This window comes from Pseudophryne corroboree, chromosome 9 (genome assembly GCF_028390025.1).
Source record: "Pseudophryne corroboree isolate aPseCor3 chromosome 9, aPseCor3.hap2, whole genome shotgun sequence".
Classification (NCBI taxonomy): Eukaryota; Metazoa; Chordata; class Amphibia; order Anura; family Myobatrachidae; genus Pseudophryne; species Pseudophryne corroboree.
In genome coordinates, this window is record NC_086452.1 from 99,007,842 (window position 1) to 99,025,861 (window position 18,020).

General features: G+C 42.1%; 1 long non-coding RNA gene across 1 annotated transcript in view; it reads left to right on the forward strand.

Annotated features, from left to right (window-relative positions):
• Positions 1–1,025: 1,025 nt before the first annotated feature.
• LOC134956740 (uncharacterized) overlaps positions 1,026–18,020 on the forward strand; it is a 99,416-nt gene continuing 82,421 nt past the window's right edge. Inside the window, exon 1 of the long non-coding RNA XR_010186137.1 lies at positions 1,026–1,107. This is a non-coding gene — a long non-coding RNA (uncharacterized LOC134956740). The remainder of the gene's footprint in view (positions 1,108–18,020) is intronic.

Genomic DNA, 18,020 nt, shown 5'->3' on the forward strand with positions numbered 1-18,020 from the left:
CCGACTGTAACACCTACATACCCATGGAGAGCCAGTTTCTCAGAATTCGACGTAACTGTAGCAAAAAGGAAATCTGCATGGAACAAATGTCACAAATGAAACAAGATTTCATAGATAAAGGCTACAACGAAGAAACCCTGAACAACATCATAGAAGAAACTCAAGAAAAAGAAAGAGATACTCTTTTACTTCCTAAAAGCAAAACATCAAAGAACAAAGACAAACTACAATGGGCATTCATTACTGAGTATGACTCGCAGCATACTCAACTTGAGAAAATTGTGTGCGCACTTCATCAGTCATTTATCAGCACAATCACAGAACCATAAATACCTTCATCCAATCAATTGATCACAAAACCCTCCCATCATTCACACAACCATCCACTCAGCCACCAACCATTCATTACGGTATTTAATTTATTCTTTCACCCAACCAGTGTTTGCGTTTGCTGGATATTTCTATTATGACCTGTCATACGCTCTCTGAGCAAGTGTCACCCATGAATATTACATGAGAATGCTGCAAGACGTTAATATGGCATTTACATTCCGTCATGTATAAATTATGGCCCAGCTGCTACACTGATGTACACTGTTTTTGCCCCCTTGCATGTAAATGTAGATGAAGGCTGCTTGGAGTTATTATTTCCGGCTTCTTTGTGATTCTTCATTAAACATTAATATTTACCCAGAGAGCGCTGCATGAAAATGCCGTATTTGCAATATCTATCCCAGGGTAGACAAGCTCTCATGGGTATCGTAGCGTATAAACAGTGGTGCAAGTGGGTGGGTACGGCGTACCCGTAAGAATTTAGCCGTGGGTACGCCGTACCCACACCGACGGGCCGCCGCTCCTCGCACCGCCGCTGATGTGAGGGAAGGAGAGCGCAGCCTGTGCCTCTCCTTCCCCTCAGTCTCCGGCGGCTGTCATAGTTTAATTCAGCGCCGATCCGTGAGCCAATCAGAGCTCGCGGTGCGAGCTCTGATTGGCTCACGGATCGGCGCTGAATTAAACTGTGAGACACCCGCCGGAGACTGAGGGGAAGGAGAGGCACAGGCTGCGCTCTCCTTCCCTCACACAGGACGGCAGCGGCCAGCGGCAGCGGTGAGCAGGGAAGGGGGGGGGGGGGGGGCATGTTATACCTGGCACTGGGGGATATCTGGCACTGGGGGGGCATTTCTATCTGGCACTGGGGGATATCTGGCACTGGGGGGCATATATACCTGGCACTGGGGGATATCTGGCACTGGGGGGCATATATACCTGGCACTGGGGGATATCTGGCACTGGGGGGCATATATACCTGGCACTGGGGGGCATATATACCTGGCACTGGGGGATATCTGGCACTGGGGGGCATATATACCTGGCACTGGGGGATATCTGGCACTGGGGGGCATATATACCTGGCACTGGGGGATATCTGGCACTGGGGGGCATATATACCTGGCACTGGGGGATATCTGGCACTGGGGGCATATATACCTGGCACTGGGGGATATCTGGCACTGGGAGGCATATATACCTGGCACTGGGGGATATCTGGCACTGGGGGATATCTGGCACTGGGGGCATATATACCTGGCACTGGGGGGCATATATACCTGGCACTGGGGGATATCTGGCACTGGGGGGCATATATACCTGGCACTGGGGGATATCTGGCACAGGGGGGCATGTATACCTGGCACTGGGGGATATCTGGCACAGGGGGGCATGTATACCTGGCACTGGGGGATATCTGGCACAGGGGGGCATGTATACTTGGCACTGGGGGATATCTGGCACTGGGGGGGCATGTATACCTGGCACTGGGGGATATCTGGCACAGGGGGGCATGTATACCTGGCACTGGGGGATATCTGGCACAGGGGGGGCATGTATACTTGGCACTGGGGGATATCTGGCACTGGGGGGGCATGTATACCTGGCACTGGGGGATATCTGGCACTGGGGGCATATCTGGCACTGTAGGGGCATTTCTGTATCTGGCACGGGGGGCAATGTATATCTGACACAGTGGGGGCATTTGTGTATCTGGCACTGTGGGGCAATGTGTATCTGGCACTGTGGGGCAATGTATATCTGGCACTGTGGGGCAACGTGTATCTGACACTGCGAGGCAATGTATATCTGGCACTCTGGGGGCATTTCTGTATCTGGCACTGTGGGGCAATGTGTATCTGGCACTGTTAGTCAATGTGTATCTGGCACTGTGGGGCAATGTATATCTGTCACTGTGGGGCAATGTGTATCTGGCACTGTGGGGCAATGTATATCTGGCACTGTGGGGCAACGTGTATCTGGCACTATTGGGGTCATACGTGTATCTGCCCCTCCCCCATATGTGTATCACGCCCCCATTTTCATTGGCCACGCCCCATGTGGCATTTGGCCACACCCATTTTTTTGCGCGCGCGCCTTCGGCGCGCGCACACAGTACCCGTAAGACATTTTTTCTACTTGCACCACTGCGTATATATATCAGCATCCGCTGCCGTGTACATCAGTCAGATAAATATCACTTATTCTGCAGTCTTGTACAATTTCATTATCTGTGTTTTCTTTTCTCCGGCTCTAGCTTCAATACATAAATCCTTGAATTATGTATCATTTAACCCCATCTGTGAAGAGTAAAGTGCGACTTCTCCATAGCACTAAATAATCCAATTTCCTCATATACTTAAGACAACTATGTAAACATACTCGGGACAATTAATTTAATTAAGAAAACTGGGGCATCGTAAACCAAGTAAATTAAAACAGAAAAATGTAGAAGCGAGATAAATGCCATTACGTGCTGCCATATTATAGAGAATATAAATTGCTTCATAGGTTCTCTTCTTATTTAGTAAATACTGAAATATTGTAGTAAAATAAATAGAGGCATATTTATCACAATCCGCATTTTATTTAAAAAAACATTTTAAGAAAAAACACAGAAAAAAACAATACAGGTCAGAGAGTTTGTCCCATACACAAAAACGTAAAAATTGAGGAGCGGAGGGCACGTATTGGACAACATACGGAGGGCAAATAGTAGTAAACATGGTCAAGAAACACGGGGGAAAAAAATAAAGGACAAAATGACTAGATCAGCCAACAGAGCCTATTGCCACCGGTAACTAACAACAGTGAGCCTCACAGCCTGACCCTTTTTTTCATCACTCCAGGGATCTGCCCCCGGAGATTGACTAGCTGCACTGCTGGCTCCTTCACTGTTACAGAAGCCAAGTGCTGCATGTACTGTTACAGTGCAGCACCCAGCTCCGGTCAATAAGAAGGAGGGTGACACCTGGGAGTGACCCGCACTCCCCTAGTGATGGCATTGGCTGGGCTGTCTAGCATGCTAGCTGGCAGTGGTGTTTTTAGGTGCGGGCTAGCAAGGCGGTGCCCAGGGCGCTGCTGTCTGAGGGTATGGCTGCCGTCACCCTGCCTGCTTGCTGCACTGCGCTGTCCGCATCCCGCTTGGCGCCCCCCTCTGGCCACTTAACGGTACTGACTTCTTCCCAGCTTCATGTTGGGCTGAAGTGAGGTATGAAGTGGCTGCACAGATGGGCAGAAGCCAGGGGGCCTACTGCGGTGGCCAGCCCTGGTGAGTGACGGGAAACACACAAATACAAACACACACACACTCACTCTCTATAGTAGAGGGGCTCTACCTGGCGTAACGTGTGTAAGGGGCTCTACACTGCACAATGTGTGAAAGGGGCTCTACCTGGGGCAACGTGTGTAAGGGGCTTTACCTGGAACAATGTGTATAAGCAGCACTACCTGACTCAACGTGTGTAAGGGGCTTAACCTGGTGCAATGTGTATAAGGGGCTTTACCTGGAACAATGTGTATAAGCAGCTCTACCTGACTCAACCTGTGTAAGTGGCTCTACCTGATGCAATGTGTGTAAGGAGCTCTACATGGTGCAATGTGTGTAAGGGGCTCTACCTGGTGCCACGTGTGAAAGGTGCTTTACCTGATGTAACGTGTGTAAGGGGCTCTACCTGGTGCAATGTGTGTAAGGGGCTTTACATGGTGCAACATGTGTAAGGGGCTCTACCTGGCATAACGTGCATATAAGAGTCTCTACCTGGCATAACGTGCATAAAAGTAGCTCTACCCGGCGTAATGTGTATAAGGGGCTCTGCTCTACTCTGGTGTAATGCGTGTAAGCGGCTCTAGCATGGCATAATATGTGTAAGGAGTACTAGTGTGTGGTGTAATGTGAATGATGGACACTACTGTGGAGAAAATGTTCACTCTGGTTGCCACAAGGCCTACAACCAGCCCTGCTAACTGGGTTCCTAGTTATTATGCCACTTACTGTCCAATTAGCCTGCTAGGGCTCAGACAGTAGCGGATTTCCCACTAGGCACGTGAGGCACTTGCCTAGGTGTGGCACTTGCTGGGGAGCAGCACACCTGGCTGATAAGAGCCAGATGATTCTTTTTCTTGTAAACAGTTTTTAGGTAAGAGATAATAACAATATTTAAAAAAAAATTATATTAACATTTTATTGAATGTTTCAATATAGTACATTGCCAAGAGACAATATAAGGGTATACAAATAGATTAAGCAATGGCAATAAGTAGGCGATGCACTTGACCAACATATAGATCCAATGTGACGAAGACGGGCACAAAAGGGGAAATCAGGGGAGCTAGAAAGAAGGGGGGGGGAGGTAGTGGTTAGAGCATAGGAAGAAAGCAAAGTCAGATTGATTGAATGAAATGAGTGAAGAGGAATAAGACAGAAACCATATTGGAGTGAGTAAATTAACAGCCCAAAAAGGGGAAATAACTTATGGGTCTCTAAACAGTATACACAAATGCCACCATAGAACAACATAGATTAACACGATAAAATAATAAGTATAGAACCCAGTCAATAGGAGGCATAATTCACGAGAGGGTAAATAGCAAGGGGAGCAGCAGTGTAGCAATATGGCCAGTGTCCCTAAAATAGATTTTTCAACTAGGTGTTTCAAGTAAAGCTTTGGCTTTAGTCCAATCTTGAGATCCAAAGAATGTGGAGATAGTCCTTCTGGATTCCTCATCCAATGAGGTTATGAAAAGGTTCCATCTACAGTGGAAGGTGTTTATGGGAGAAACAGGATTTAACAAGCATGATCTTATGTCGAAATACAAAAGGAGGAGCAGACGAGACTTCAGCTCCTGGATCGTCGGAGCAGATTTCTTAATCCAGTGTATGAAAATCAGCTTTTTAGCTAGTGTCAAGGCCATCACAGAAAAGGGGACATATTTGTGGGTGTGAGTCCCAAAGTTCCAGTGAACAAAATCCAGTAATAAACAGGCTTCTGGTGAAGGTGTTAATGAGGTTTGTAGTATCGTGTTCAGATAGCATACTATTTTAGCCCAGAACCTGCGAACCTTGGAGCATTCCCAAACACAATGAAACAGCTTAGCATTTACCTTAGAGCATTTTACACAGTTCCCTGAGGCAGCTACGGCTAAGTATTTTCTCTGAGCTGGGGAAATATATGCCCTGTGTATAAAGCGGACGTTGTTTCCTGTAGGTATGCCGAAGGTAGATGCTTGGAGAGCCTACTGTAATTAGAGAGTATAGTCTCAGGTGAGTGAGACCAATTAGGGATATCCTCAGCCCATCTGGCTAAAATCTTTTGAGAGTGAAGCGGGAGATTAACTGTGTCTAAAATTAAGTGAAGGTAAAGATGGCGAATCCTATAAGCTTTAGTAGACCTAAGTTGCAATAGCTGAAGTATAATATGTGTTTCCTTAGGTAAGAGGAAAACAATTGGAAGAGCTTGGACATAAGGTCTAACCTGTAGATATAAATAAAAAAGATTATTTGGAACGGAGTATAATGTCTGTAGGTCTCCGAAGGGAAGGACATAGCCTCCCGGGTCGAAGACTCTGTTCACAAGAGCAAGACCCTTTTGTCTCCAAATCTGAAAGGAGGGGTTGTGAAGTGACGGAGGAAAATCTGGGTTGCCCCATAGGGGTAGATAGGGTGAGAATCTAAAGTCTCCTCGCAATTTTTTTATGTAAATTTATCCAGTGGATATATGTGTCATGAAATATAACATGGGAAAAAAGCCTGTTAGGTATGGAATTAGGTTTAAGATGCAGTAATGCAGATGGTGAATATGGATGAAATATAGCTTGATCTAATCTAGCATCAGTATATGTGGCGGCTTCCAACAACCAGTCACTAGCATACCTGAAAACCACAGCCATAGTGTAGGCTTTAAAGTCGGGGATGCCAAGGCCTCCATGAGATTTCGGGAGCATCAACTTGGAGAGAGCAATTCTGGACCATTTGCCATTCCACAAAAAACTCGAAACAGAGGCGTTCACTGTCAGAATGTCTCTATGGAGCAATGCAATGGGAAGCATCTGGATTGCATAAAATAATTTAGGAAAGACTATTGTTTTGACCGCGACCGCCCTGCCAAGCAGTTAAAGGGGTAAAGAATTCCATGTTGACATTAATGTCACCACCCTGTTTACAAGGGGGGCGAAATTAGCTTTATAAAGGTCTGCCACCTTACTAGTAATATATATATATAAAATAAGAAAAGACAACTCTTTTTCATGGGGCACTCTTAACAGATAATCGAAAACTTAACTTTTATTATTAGAAATTGAACTCACATTAACATACTAACATATAACATATATTCTCAATTATTAAGAAGAAGAGGAAGGAACCAAGACAACTGGGGAACACCACTGCCACAGAGGCAATCACCGAGGTTCAGGAAATAACTCCTCGGAGGGATTGTGATCCTCTTCAAATTATTAATTTGACAGATAGAATTCTAACAGAAGATCATAAAACAGTCCTAAGCAAAGGACTCTCCTTCTCCCCGGTCTCCAGAATGAATAGATTCAAATGGGAAAAGGATCTCAATCTGTTCTGTAGGAAACTATTATTGATCAAATTCCACGAACAGAGGCAAAACCTTACCCAAGAAGCCTCACTTGCAACTATGAAGGAGGATGCCAGCAAATGGACTGATTTGGAATTGCAGGCACTCTTAGACCTGGAGGAATTGTATGATTCTGGTGAGGAGATACAGACGGACCATTCCCAAAAAGGATGTATTAATCGTCCAGTCTGCATAAAGAAATCCACATTCTATCCACAAGAGACCTTATGTCCAGCTGTTAAAATTTTCAGAGAAATGGTGTCTAAGGATCTGGATAGTTTGGAATTGTCATTGAAAGCAAGACCTGTTATGGGAGATAATCTTACAATAAGAGAGAAGTCAGCTCTGAGAGATATACAAACTTGGGATGATACGATTATAAAACAATCGGATAAAGGGGGTAACGTAGTTCTCTGGTCAAAAGAAAAATATACCAAGGAGGCTTTAAGACAACTACATGACAAATCATGCTATACGCGACTTACCTTCAATCCAACGGACAACTATCTCTATTTTTACAAAAGAATGATTGAAAAGGCATTCAAAGAAGGTACAATTACCAAACAAGAGCACACCTTCCTAACAGTTGACAATCCAAAAGTTCCAACGTTCTATATGCTTCCTAAGATCCATAAAAACAGTGACACTCCACCAGGTCGACCCATAGTCTCTGGAATAGGGGGGTTAAGTGAACAGGCTAGTATCTTTTTGGACCTCCATCTAAGGGAATACGTGGTAAGCCTACCATCTTATGTCCAGGACACATCAGATGTTCTACGAAAAATACAAGGAATCAAAGTGGAAGGACACCTTCTAGTATCCTTGGATGTAGAGTCGCTGTACACGAGCATTAATCATCAAGCAGGACTGGCAGCGGTACAGTACTTTCTACGAATGAAGGATGCCGAGGATTTCAATTTATTTCTGATTGATTTATTAAAATTTGTCCTTACAAAAAACTATTTTACCTTTACGGATGCTTTCTACTTGCAAACCCGGGGTACGGCGATGGGCGCGGCTTGTACGCCCACGTACGCGAACATCTACTTAGGGTGGTGGGAACGTGAACTAGTCTTCACGGAGGATAACGAAAAATACACACAGTTTGTTATAGTATGGCTTAGATATATTGATGATGTCCTGATGATCTGGAATAACACAGAGGACCTGCTCAGAGAATTCATTGGACACCTCGATAATAACCAACTTAATTTGAGATTGACATCAGAGATAAGTGAAGACTCCATCACGTTTTTGGATTTGAAAATCAATAAGAATGAAGAAGGGGAACTAGTTACGGATCTGTTCAGAAAAGCCACTGCAACAAACAGTGTCTTACACAGGACTAGTAGTCACTTCCCACCAACGATTAAGAACTTACCCAAAGGAGAATTCCTGAGGTTGCGCAGGAACTGCTCCAGTATGGAAATCTTCAAGATCAGGAGCAAGGAATTGGGGATACGCCTCAGAGAAAGAGGGTATAGCAATAGGAGCATAAAAAAGGCAATCCACTTGACATCTAAAACTCCAAGAGAAGATCTTTTTTTCCCTAAAAATAAAGTTAAACCCGATACAAAAAAGCAGATCAGATTTGTAGGTGACTTTTGCCATGAATGGCAAGAGATAGTGAATATTACACAACGACATTGGCCAGTCCTGCATACAGATAGAGACCTGAGCAATAAGCTCGATGTTAAACCAGCCATGAGCTGGAGGAGGTCTCAAAATCTGAGAGACATTCTGGTGGACAGCCATTTTGAAAGATCAGCAAAACGGACACCTACAATAAATGGTTCCTTCCCGTGTGGAAGTTGCAAGGCATGTCAATATATGGTCAAGACAAAACATACATTTGACAGACGAGGAAATAAGGTTGAGATTAGATCCTTTATCAACTGCAACGCCATAGGGGTCATATACTGTTTACAATGTGAATGTGGAATGAAGTATGTGGTAATGACATCAAGAGCACTTAAACAGAGGGTTTTGGAGCATATTGGAAATATAAGAAACATCACGACAGATCTGAATAAAATGAAAAAACTTTCCCCTGTAGCAAGACACATGTTTAACAAACATGGAGGTAGTAGTAAGAATTTGACAGTTTTTGGACTTGAGAAAATCCATCTGGGTATTAGGGGAGGTAATCTCAACAGAACTCTTCTACAACAAGAGAGCAGATGGATTTTCAGATTGGGAACATTGAGTCCGGATGGGCTCAATGAAAATCAAAATTTTGGAGCATTCCTCTGATTCACCTACATACAATTATTTTTCATAGTATTAATGTTTTATTTTATTTTCTCATTATAACTTTAATCTAATTATGCACTTTACTTTATTTAAAAAATTTTTTAATCAGTCACTTGTTTCAATAATTGGCGTATTGTGCCTCCAGCTAGCACCAGTTATCAATTTAGTAAGCACCAATCACATTATCGACACACTAAATGATTTATTTATTCATACATATATATATATATATATATATATATACACAATTTTTCTTACACTTTAAACATATTTTATTTCCTTTTCTTTTCTTTTTTCTTTCCACTTTCCCCGCCTTGGTTCTTCTTCTTCTTTTTCTTCTTCTTCTTCTTCTTTTTCACCCACCTTCACTTTCCTCTTTACCCCACATAAAACCCCTCCCTCCCCCCCCTTCTCCCCCCCTTTTTTCTTTTTTTCCTTTTTTCCTCTTCCCTTCCCCCCCCTCCTCCCCCTTTTTTTTACTGATTCCTTTTCCCCCCTCTTTCTTTTTCTTTGTCTTTTTCTTTGGTTGCTCCAACTATTGATGATTATAGTAAACAATTATTATCGAAAAAAGAACATAGAAAATATTATAACAATTGAAAACATGAATAGATGTTCACTGTTGAAATTGATCTAGTTATGCTTATATTTGGTATATACTTTATTAGCTTTGTATCTCCCCCCTTTTTTTTAGTTAGGTAATTAATTTGCATAATTTATGGTGATTGGTCATCAGCTAACACTTTTAGTTACGAAATCTTTATTATCACTCTCTATTGTCATGTATTTTATTTTAGTACTATTTTTTATTCCTTTTTTATTCCATTATTATTATGTTTATCACAGTATTTTTATTTCTTTTTATTTTATTTTATTTATTTTTTCTCTACATACATATATATAATTTTTAGAGATGAGCACATGTCCTTTCATATCCTGGAACTGCTGTTATTGTCCTTTGCCAGTATATACACATTTTTTATTATCATCGCTGGCCGTTTGGAAACTTGTATACTCATTTATAAGAATCCGTTTATGCTAGAAACTACATGCCCCATAATTCAATCTGTTTAGGAACCAATTAAGTTGATTTAATGCATACAGCGATTGGCTAGAGAAATACACTTTTACAGGTAAATACCCAGACAATTAGGTAGGACATCACACTTCCTGACGAAGCCGCCCAGGTGAAACGTGCACGTCAAACACGAACATACAGCGTATGTGCACGTCACCCACACTGCTATTGCTGCTTCCAGACGCGGACCCGGGACCTAGCCGCTGCAGCCTCCGAGTGCAGACTCGGGAATCGGCTTTGAGCCGGACGCTGCCTGCAGCGGCTCCATACGCCGATCCCACTGATTGACTGTCAGCAGAAAATAATGGTCTTTAGACCTATTTAGCAATTGGATCCGGTGGCCCCTGCACTAGAGGTTAATGCAGAGGGGGAGACCCACAAACAAATAGCCTCCGTTACCCCACTCCGCTACTACATTCAAGTAAGCCTGACTGTGGGTGGATTCTTATCTTCTAATCCGGGTATACCGCATTAAGTGCAACTTATAAAAGGAAAAAACTGATGTTGGAAAGACAGCAGCAGATAAGTAGAATTATTTTCCTTTCTTTGCCATCAGCAGCAAAACAGCATATAAAAACAGCACATAATTAACGGATTATTAATTAATTATAATTATATATTTGGTGACGTGTATACAGGACACTGTCTGCAAATAGGATGCAATATTCTTATAATGCAAATACGATGCAATTTTGATATTATAATATTTTGCAAATATGATGCAATTTTGATAATACCATTGCACTTGTACCCAGATTAATATAGTCTGTTTCAATTTAAATGACCGCAGTCATAGTTTTGGAAAAACACTGTTTTATTTATTACCCACAAAATATATGAGCGCTAATTGACTAGACACTTGGGTACATGAGATATTATTATATAATCCATGAATACACTCATGAGGATACATTTTGTACCAACTATATGATTTTTTCTACAATAATTGTTTCTAATTTTTTCTTTTCTTTTCTGTGTACTCTCATTGGCTTAACTCATTTATTGAGATACCAACAGCAGAAGCACGCTTTTTTCATTTTGCATAAACGCCCACAGGATCCTCTCATCTTTAATTCGATGTCGTTAGATATGATTGAGGACAGTAGAAATCCTGGGTGTTATTGCATATGAAATCTGTATTTCTTAGAGACCATCTGGTCAATTGTATCAATTAATTATCTGTATTCACAATTTGGATAGGAGGAATATTCGATTATTTAGTTACTCCTCTGTTCCTTTAGATTTCAGAGTGTTTTCTTTGGATGTTACAGTTCTAATTGTGACTTAATGGTCATATATGGATAACCACTGTAACTTTGTGGTTATTATCATAATCATTATTATTATTTTTCAATGGGCCTATAAGAATCAAGTTATACAGATGCAATTAATTGACTAGGGACCTCTCCCCTGCACTCTCATTAACTTTGCCCTTAATTGGGCAGTATAAGTTAACAGCAGATACAGGTCTTGGGATTGGTGCGTGTGCTCCAGGTGGTTCTCTCATTGGGAATTCGATGCTTTCTAGCAGATTACCAAAAGCAGAAACCCGGCATTTAGTCACCTATTTTTCCCTATCTTCCTTCTGACATATTTTTCTGTCTACAATTATATTGTGTTATATTTTTATTTGGTCAAAAAACTACACGCTTGTGATTGGCTGAAAAACTTGGCCTTACCATACATGAATATTGGGAAGTGTGTCTAGTTAGTCACGTTAAATACCTCATATATAACCTTGGGAACCATCAATTGTTATAATACATCAACGATTATGGTTTAATAAACATTTGATTGGTTTGTTTATAATTAATCTTTGGCAGGATATTAACCAATTACTGATACTCATGTAATTAGTGGTACAATTGGGTACACACTAAATTTACTGAGCCAGAAGGCAATGTTAGATAGTATCTCTTGAGGCCTAGTCAGTGACATCTTAATAATTGAGAATATATGTTATATGTTAGTATGTTAATGTGAGTTCAATTTCTAATAATAAAAGTTAAGTTTTAGATTATCTGTTGAGTGCCCCATGAAAAAGAGTTGTCTTTTCTTCTTTTATATCTATGTGACTTGTTCTTTACAACTTAAGGGAGCACCGCCTGCTTTTTCTACTTATGAGTGTAGTAATTTGTTCTGCCCATAAAGAGGGTAATATTTATTTAAAGTTACTTTTCTGCATTCCGGTTTATTGATATACTATACCTGCAATAGGGTAGCCCAGTGCGCCATCTTTCCCCCACAACCAATTTAGTAATATATATACCCAAGTATTTCAAGTGAGTTGTAGTGATCGTCAAGTTCGAAAATACAGGGGAGGTGGGGAGGTGTAGGGAGTAGTTGCCTATGGGAAGTATCTCTGATTTTTCAATATTAATTTTATAGCCTGAGGTAGCACCAAAGGTATTGATTATGGATATGATTGCAGGGATTGAATTCAGGGGATCGGATACAAAGAGCAACATGTCGTCTGCAAACAGTGAGACTTTGAACTCGTAAGTGGAGATGGTTATTCCACTGAAAGCAGAGGACTCACAGGGCATTATAGCCAAGGGTTCTATAGCAATAGCAAATAAAAGGGGAGACAGGGGGCATCCCTGTTTCGTGTCTCTATATAGGTAGGAGCGGTCCGAGAAGTGGCCATTGCACATAATCTGAGATAGAGGGTCAGTATAAAGCATTGGACAAGGACAAAGGCCTTCTCCGCGTCTAATGACATGATAACCCCAGGGGGAGCAGAGCCACTGGCCTGTTGGAGATGTTGAACAGCCGAGATGACTTTCCTGACATTAAGGACCGAGTGCCTGCCAGCTATAAATCCAGTTTGGTCTGGATGTATAATCTCTGGCAGGATGGTTTTAAGTCTCCCAGCCAGAACTATCGCCAAGATTTTGTAGTCAGGATTTAGTAGCGAAATGGGCCTATAGGAGCCCGGGAGTGTAAGGTCCCGGTTTGGTTTGGGTAGAAGTTTAATATATGCCGCATTGAAATATAGCGGGGCTACACCTGAGGTGAGTATATGATTGAAGGCAAGGACAAGAGGGTCCAGAACGTCAGGAAGGATCGTTTTATAAAAAATCCCTCCAAAGCCATCAGGGCCAGGGGCCTTGTTTGTCTGCAAGGATTTAATTATCTTGGATACTTCCCCTGGAGTGATCGGAGTCACCAAAGCCTCTCTCATGGCCTCTGTCAAGATAGGAAAGGATATGCTATGCCAGGGGTGTGTGGGTGGCGTAGGAGATGAAAAGTGGGTCTCGGTAGCAGTGGGAGGGGAAAAGTACAACTGTGAATAGAATTCTTTCATATAAAGCGCAATCTGCTTATTAGAGGAAGTAAAAGAGCCATCTGGGTAACGAAGGGGGTGGACTGACGTGGCAGTTCTAGCACCATTCAAAATGATAGTGAGCAATTTGCCAGATTTGTTCCCAAATCTGTGATATTTATAGTTAATACTGTATAAGTGTTTGTTGCCTTGCTTCTTAAGATATTCATTAAAGTGGGTCCTTGCTGTATTATATTTTTGTTTATTAGTTAAATTGGGCAAACGGCAATAATCGGTGTAGGCCGAAGTGAGAGTGTGTTGTAGGCGGAGGTAAGTAGCGGCATAGGTTTTATTAAGCTTGGCAGTATAGGAAAGTATATCGCCTCTAAGGACTGCCCTTGGCGGTTTGCCAAAATAGGGGGGGGTCAGAGGTGGCTTGAGACTGGTTGTTAGAGCATTAGTCGCGCCAGCTGGTAGATAGCATAGACTTAAAATCCTGAGAAGCCAGAAGATGAGAGGGGAAGCGCCAGGAAATCTGTGAGGAATGTTCCATAGAGATGTTTAATACTAAATTTGCAGGGCATGGTCAGAGACGGAAATGGGCTCAATCTCCACAGAGGAAACTCTTGTGAACAGGGTCTGAGACAGTAACGCATAATCTATTCTCGACAAGGTCTGGTGTGCGGCCGATAGGCATGTAAATTCTTTGACAGTGAGGTTAAATGCTCTCCAAACATCCACTAATGTCAGCTGGGAGGCAAATTGGGGTACTCCAAATTTTGGCAGGGAGAATGAGCTGCTAGGGGAGGAGGATCTGTCAAGGAATTTGTCGGAGATTAAGTTGAAGTCTCCAAATACTAATAAAGGATCTTGTGTGTAGGGAGTTAGATCAGCAATCAGTTTTACAAAAAAGTGTTTATTGTAAGCCGTAGGGGCATATATATTACAAAGGGTATAGGGCTTGGAATATAACATAACTTGCGCGATAACAAAGCGTCCCTCAGGGTCTGAGATAGTTTTAGTGATGTCTAGGGAGATGGCGCGCTTTACCAAAATTACTACTCCTCTAGCTTTAGAGGTGAAGGGCGCACAGGCCACCAATCTCCACCCCAACATTTGAAGCTTTACTATTTCTGAGTGCACTAGATGAGCTTCCTGCAAAAAAATTAAATCAAGCTTCAATTTATTGCAGTATACTAGAATTTTCCTGCGCTTAGCTGGTGAATTAAATCCTCCCACAGTCAGGGAACCTACCTTGAGTGATGACATAATTTACATGATAATATGAGACCGAATAGTTCCAGGCAGCAATGAGAGACAATACTGTGAAGAAAAGAGTGAGATAGAGAGGGGGGGGGGGGGGGAGGAAGAACACCAGGGTATGGGGGGAGACACAAGACAGCAGAATCCAACTTAATAGGTCTCCATAAAACAGCGGAGCGCTCCATAAAACAGCGGAGCGTCACAGTGCAGGTGCTGGGATGTGGCATCCACATCTGGGGAGTTTGTGGCCTGTTTCTTAATGACAGGAGAGGCCGCCAGCGTTTCCATGTCTGGCGCCATAACAGGGTCAGGGCTCCTCTTCACCTGGCGCAGCGGTTGCTGCTGCGTCCGTGGCGGCTGAGAGGAAGTTATATATTTATCCATCTGCTGGCGAGCGGGGTGTCCGGGAGGCCAGTCAGGGTGAGTGGAGGCTATTTAAAGCCGTGTAAAAGCGCCAAACCAGCCGGGGAAGGAGAGGAGCTGTAAGACGTGCTGCTCACTCCATGCAGCCGGAACCGGAAGTCAACAATATTTTAATTTAAATACAGAAACAACCAATAAAAAAGTTTATATATATATACAATAAAAAGATACATATTGGACTATATTAAAAAGGAGAATGGGACATAGAATATATATAAAAGCATATAAGACCTTTACAAGACTAAAAAAACAGTACAATATAAATGTCAGTGAGTCAGTGAGGTACAACCAACGCGTTTTGTCCGGCTGACTTCCTCAAGGGGTGATGGGTAAATGGCCAGGGCTGATATTTATACCTGGTTTCATTTAGGGAATAGGCTATGACATAATTTCCTGATATAATTGATAAACTGTAATATTCATGAATTTTCCACTATAAAATAATTGGAGCTATCACATATTTCATATTAAAGAGACATAATCCCAGTGGTTATAAAAAACGAATGTTATACAGAGAGACATTTGACATCAAAAGTAAAGTATGTTAAGCAGTGGCACTTTCGCCACGCTTCCTGTGTCCGTAAATGTTAACTGCGCATGCGCAGCTGCCCACTTCCGGTCCGTGGGTGTTTGTTATGTCTGTGCATCGCGGTTTGCCACACTTCTGTCTGTGCGGCTCTCTGCCCCACTTCCGGTTTCGGAAAAATGAGTATTGGTTGGAAGACCTTAGGTTCTCTGTTCAGTTTGGATGGCGGTGGCCATTTTGGAGAAGTCCTAGGCTTCAGACCTCATACAAAGCATAGTGTGCATCCCGCAGCATAAAAATAGAAAAAATTAAAAAGCATTAGTTCTCATTAATAGAAGTATACAGTATATAACACAACGAATGATCCATATAAACAAGTAAAAATATAATATAATAAGGAGGAAGAAGTTAATATTGTAGGATCATTATATGTGTAAGAAATATTTAGTTATTTGTATACGATTCATGTTTGTACTATATGTGGTCCTCGAGACTGGGTGACACAGGGGAGGAGATGCTATTAGCATAAAAGAGACTATGGTGGTCATTCTGAGTTGATCGCTCGCTAGCTGCTTTTAGCAGCATTGCACACGCTTAGCAGAATAGCGAACGAAAGAGAAGCAAAATTGCTACTAAATAAAATCATGCAGTTTCTGAGTAGCTCCAGACCTACTCCTAGATCGCGATCACCTCAGTCAGTTTAGTTCCTGGTTTGACGTCACAAACACGCTCTGCGTTCGGCCAGCCACTCCCCCGTTTCTCCAGCCACTCCTGCATTTTTCCCTGGATGCCTGCGTTTTTTAGCACACTCCTGGAAAACGCTCAGTTACGTCCCAGAAACGCCCCTTTCCTATCAATCACTTACCGATCAGCAGTGCGACTGAAAAGCGCAGCTCGAGCAACAGCAAAATGACTAAGCTTTGTGTTAAAAAACTTAGCGCATGCGCGCTGCGTACCATGCACATTTTCCACCTAATCGCTGCGTTGCGAAAAATGGCAACGAGCGAACAACTCGGAATGACCACCCATGTAAATTGGATGCATCAATTAGTGTAAATCTAATATTTATTATGTGTGAAATGTAACTGTGTATAATGTATTTGTAGAAATATTTATTATTTTTGTGTCCGCAGTACAGGTTTCTAGAATGCTGAGTCAGTGGCAAACGCAGGATTTGCATGGGGGGGATTCCAGAACTGGGTGGAGCCAATCACGGGGGTGGGGACTGAGGTGACCCAGTATATGCTGGGTCCATAAAACTTGTGAGTCTGTATGTATGTATGTATGTATGTATGTATGTATGTATGTATGTATGTATATATATATATATATATATATATATACACACATACACACACACATACATACATACATACATACATATACACACACACACACACACATACATACATACATACATACATACATACAATAGAAGCAGTGTACGGCGGCACTGCTTCTATTATTTGGACCTGCCAAAGGTACCTAGGAAGGCACCGGGACATTTGTTTTGGCATTGGAGTGCTGCCCGAACGACACACATACACAGCATATTACACACATTATATATATATATATATTTGATTGCAAGGACACTGGAGTACCACTGGCTGTCTGTTTGGAAAGTCCATTTTTGGCAGGATCTTGCTGTTTTCACCTTCCTTTTGAAAGTTAGAAACATAGGAAATAGCTGAATTCTGATCAATCGAATATGAGACTGGCTTGAAGCTTCGGCAGTCTCCTTTTTGATGTTTTGAAGTTATTCTTTGAAAAATCCTGAGTGTCCACTCTGATCACATTTTGATAAATGTTAATACCAAAAGCCTACATTTTGAATACATTTTCTAGTCATTTGACTGAAATTACAACTGCCCTGTGTGCTGGATTTGATGAGAGGATCTGGATATAAGACCATTTGATGTGTATGCTGATTTTTCATCTGAATCTGATGGTGTTGTTGGTGAAGAAATATCCTGACCGACATCTTACTATTAGGCGTGTTTTAAAGACTCCATCTGGTACGCAATTATATTATTTCAAGTGTCGTTTTACACTTTAAAGAACTTACTGCACCATAGGCGCTTGTTCTTCTCCATCCCTTTTTTTGCTACAGAATTATTTATGCCATATACCTTTGGTACACTGAGGAACGGAGCTGCCACCCTGAAGAGTGGAAGGTGCTGACAAAGACTTATTTAAGCCTATTAAACTGTGATATCAGCCATTTTTGGCTATTCTATTAGCAAATTCATAAATTGTTCAGATAAGAATTTTTCTTTACGGTCAATCCCTAAAGAAGCG